The following is a 4,625-nucleotide window of genomic DNA, read 5'->3' as shown; positions in this document are numbered from 1 at the left end:
AAAGTATCTTCCATGGTGTTAAAGCCACATGAGGCACAGAAATAAAGAATATCTTCAGATACAGAGCAGAAGACCAGGACACAAAAGGTAAAGAATCCAAATTGGTATTTTTATTTAAAAACAGTGCACATTTATATGCCTGCTTTTCAAATTCATATCCAGTGACTTTGACAGCTGGGGAAAAAATTCATGAAGTGGTTAATGACCTTTATTGTAATGCATAACTGATGAAGCTGGTGAAAGGCCTGGAACACAAACCCTAGAAGAGGCTGGGGGAGCTGGGGTTGTTTAGCCTGGAGAAGAGGAGGCTCAGGGCAGACCTCATTGCTGCCTACAACTCCCTGAAGGGAGGTTGTAGCCAGGTGGGGGTTGGGCTCTTATCCAGACAACCAGCAAAAGAACAAGGGGACACAGTCTCAAGTTGTGCTGGGGGAAGTCTAGGCTGGATGTTAGGAGGAAGTTGTTGGCAGAGAGAGTGATTTGCATTGGAATGGGCTGCCAGGGAGGTGATGGAGTCACCCTCCCTGGGGGTGTTGAAGAAAAGCCTGGATGAGGCACTTAGTGCCATGGGTTAGCAGATTGGAGAGGGCTCAGTGACAGTTTGGACTTGTTAAAGCTGTATCTCTTTTAATGTAGAACACACATCCACTATGCAACAAGCAGGAATTTAGTTCACAAGTCACAAAGATGCACTGTGCAGTCAGAGTTTTTATGCACTATCTGGACATTTAAAGCTCTCAGAATGGAAAGTTGATTCTGGGTGTTTTTTCACTGATAAAAGGAACCAAACACAATGCTCAGACCTTCAGACTTGCAATTGCTTATCTTGATGATTTTGCTTTTTGCTGTGATGATTTTGTGTGCCACACAATTGCATTCAGGTCAAAAGATGGCTCTGGAAGCACAAGCCTAAGATTGGACTAAATATTTGTGTAGGGCACAGACTAAAAAGGTTGGGAGGTGCAAATAGGGGAGGATAGAGATGCGGCAGGAAGGGGATGCCAAAAGTAAGGAATGACAAAGGAAGAGCAGCAGGAGGAGTTGCATGCTGGAGCTGGCAGCATCTCTGAACAGCCCCATGAGGAGGTGCTGTGCTAGAGCAGGGGGAACAAGAAAGAAGGCAGAGAAGAAGGCAGCAAGAAACAAGATAGGTAGAAAGAATCTTCTACACACTGAGCTCCAGCTCCTGAACCTCCTTTTACCTTTACACCAAGGGGCCTGAGTGCAAACAGCAGCTGAGCACTCAGGCAATCTCTTCATCGACAGCCGCAGGTTGGAATGCTGAGAGGAAGAGGAAATCATCTTTGATTAACAAGTGGCTCAGAGGCTAAGACTCCAAGCAAGGGAACCCAGCCAGCACCTGTGAGGCAGGTTGGAGTAGTCATCAAAGCCCTACCCTAGCTAGCCGGGGGGCCACACAGGCCCCCCGGCCTTTAGATCACCTCCACCAGTCACCCAGTGTGCGCCAGGGGCACTCACCAGTCTCAAGGGAAGGAGGATCCCTCTGCCCAGTTGGGCAAGCTTAGGGCTTCTGCCCTCCCTGGGGCCCATTAAATAGGGGAGGGGGAGAGCGAGGGCAAAGTGGTGACACCTGGGCTGGGAGGAGCCTCTAACAGGACCCAGGTTAAAAAGGGGAGTGGGCAGGGAGGGGTCCTCAGAACTAACTCAGGATAGATCTTGACAACAAGTCCTTTGGCTTAGGACCTTTTCCTTTCTATCCTTTTTTCTCTGTAGGAAACTACAGCACTTAATACTGGTTCCTTCTCATCTGCAGCCTCTAATTTCTTTGTCAGTCGCTGGAGCTCTCCTGAAGTGTGTAATGAGATGGGGGAAAAGTTCTCATGCTTGTGACTGCAGTCTTGAGAGAAGAGCTTTGCTCAAGCCCAGGTAAGGGAACTTGAATGCAGTTCTGTGTGCATATGAATTGTTTTGGTAGGGCTGGGTGGTAGGTTGGACTGGATGATCTCTGAGGTCTCTTCCAATCTGCTTGTTTCTATGAGAGGGTAGCTTTGATCCTCTTCTGTGCAGTTTCTTTGCCCAGGAGGGAGTTTGGGTTTCTCTATTATTTCTAACTTGTGTGTTACTGTAAATACTGGTGCATATAGTGTGTGTGCATGCTTGGAAGTTTTGCCATGCTGCAAATGCAGCTTTATCTTGCTGCCAAGCCACTGAGCTGCTCTGGTAAATTTCAGTAGTGGTGGAGGTGAAAGCTCCTAACTCACCTCACCATCCCTGGAAGTGTTCAACAAAGAGGTGTGGACATGGCTCAGATGGCTTGGGGGTAAGATAAAGCTATATTTTACAGCAAGCTGCATTTGCAAGCACATGTATGTACCTTATTTACTTGTGTTTAAAAATTATTGTCCACTTAGAAATAATGCAGCAATCCAATCCTCCCTCTCTGGACAAAGAGAGCCCAGAAGGGGCCAGCACTACCTTCTTCTTCCTGCTCCCCCTGCCAGACAGAAACCCATCAAGATCTCACATGCTGTCAGTGATGTCAAGGTTAGGATTCAGCTGGAAGGCAGAAGGCAAAGGGAACAAAGAGTGGGACTTATATATTGACTTTTAATACCAATTACAAACCAATGAATGATACAGACTTTGTCAGTGTTTTCCTTCTGCAACCAGAGTCCTGCTCATTCACTCTACCTTCAGAGCAGTGTCCAGAAAGTTCCTCTCCTCTCTAATTTAGAGCCAAAATGGAGCATTATCTCTTTAACTGCTACACACTCAATAAGCTTAGGGGTCTTTTCCAAGCAGAACCATTATGACTCTTTAAAGATAATCTTGTTGAATCCTCCTGCAATGGACAGAGACATCTACTCTAGGACTGCCTAGCACTACCTTTTAACAAGCACTATCCCTTTGGAGAGCACTGTGATGGTTTGGCAGTTACCCACATGCACTATAATGTCACCCAGACTAGGCTGAGCCAGCTGGAAGGTAAGGAATGAAGCTATATTTACAGCTTAGCACAATTTACAAGCAGCTATCTATGTAGGCAATATACACAACTATTTACAGTTGTATACAAGTTAAAAGTAATGCAGAAACACAAAACACCTCCTAAAACCTGGCTGCCAGGAGGCTCCCAACCCAAACCTCCTTCCTCCTCTTTCCCTTTGTTCAGAAATAACCAGATCAATACCTGTATATATCATGTAATAAATCTGGAGAGATCTGAGGTGAGATGTCAAAGATGACAAGAAGGCTAGGGGAAATAAGGTTAGGTCAGATTAGAGTTAAGGCAGATGCAAGCACACACAGACCACTAGAGAAGAAGCAGCACTGAGGACTAACTGAGCAGTGTGTTGAGAGGTGAGTGTCTTCTCTATCTTTTGACTAGTTGCACTTCTCAGCAGAAGAATGAGTCATACTGGTGACTTTTTTTCCTTTCTTCTCCCAGCTAAGGATTTAATTTCCATCAGTAAAATATTGCAGTTAGCCTCAAACCAGCACAGTGGGTCATGCATTAAAAGACGTGCATTAATTCTGAAATACTGTTGTAATTAATGTATTTTTTAATTGTTATTTACATTCAATATTAGGTCTCCCTCAACAAATAAGCAATCAGTTGTGTGAATCTAAGCTTCACCTGTTACTACTTTGTGTAGGGGCTATTACCTTGGACTGGGGTTTTGGGGGGAGTTCTGGTGTTTATTTTTCAGAGTTAACATCTCTATCCTGAGTACCCCTTTGGTCTGGGCACCTGTGTCCAACTGAAAATTGAACAGTGTTCCATTTATTTTCAGGCTGAGAGATCATTCATCTTCTGCTGGTACCTTGGCCATTACTGCAGTGAAGAACAGCTCTGAGCTAATGGTGCTGTAGTCATCCTCTTTGTCCTTGCTGTCTATTTCCATTCTGCTGGTACTTGCAACTGTTTAGCACCATAATAAAATCCACTGCATTTCTGACATGCTCTTCCAAAAACTCTCAGTTGCATTGGTGAGTGTGGTTTGCTACAGGATGTGCATGCTCATGTGCTGCTTTTTGAGGCTGCCAGCTTTCTGTTGCAAGTTTGTTGGCTGGGAATACTGTCAATTCGAGGCAATCTCCCAATTTTCAAGAGCATCACCTGCTTTGGATCATTGTTTGCCTTTTCTTGTTTACTTTTTCTTCTGCATCTCTTATTTAAGAAACAATTTCTGGTTTGCAGAAACCCCTCTCATGATTTGACCAAGGTCTTACCCATAGTGTGGCTTTGAGTTTTGGCTGGGTTTTTTTTTTGTTCTTTTTTTTTTTGGGGGGGGGGGGGGGTTGGTTTGTTTGCTTGGTTTGGTTTTGGTTGGAATTGGTTTCTTTGGGGAGGGTGTTATTTTTTTGTTTATTTGGTTTTGTTTGGAGGTCTTTTTGCAAGGACTTAAACTCTAGTAGTGTAAGAAAGGCTGTTTCCACCACAGATACATCATAAAGCAGAACAGTGACAACATGTTTAATGTACCTCATCCTTTATTTTAGCCCTTCATTGGAAATCCCATCTTCATATGCCAAAAGGTAATCACACTGTGGTTTCATTAATTATTTGAAGTAGGGCAGGACACTAAAGACACTAAACTCTTGAATTCTGTGGTTTGTGCCTTCATAATTTCTGATGGATTATCTGCTACCTATTTTGTGGT

At 44.2% G+C, this 4,625-nt stretch overlaps 1 long non-coding RNA gene across 1 annotated transcript; it reads left to right on the top strand.

The window, feature by feature from the left end:
• The first annotated feature begins 1,673 nt into the window (after positions 1-1,673).
• LOC135183314 (uncharacterized) lies at positions 1,674-3,936 on the top strand. Its single transcript, XR_010305505.1, has 2 exons — positions 1,674-1,887; positions 3,756-3,936. It is a non-coding gene; the product is annotated as an uncharacterized LOC135183314 (long non-coding RNA).
• The last annotated feature ends 689 nt before the right edge of the window (positions 3,937-4,625 follow it).

This window comes from Pogoniulus pusillus, chromosome 18 (assembly GCF_015220805.1).
Source record: "Pogoniulus pusillus isolate bPogPus1 chromosome 18, bPogPus1.pri, whole genome shotgun sequence".
Taxonomy (NCBI): Eukaryota; Metazoa; Chordata; class Aves; order Piciformes; family Lybiidae; genus Pogoniulus; species Pogoniulus pusillus.
The sequence above is the reverse complement of the archived record's forward strand: the minus strand, read 5'-3'. Positions and strand labels throughout refer to the sequence as shown.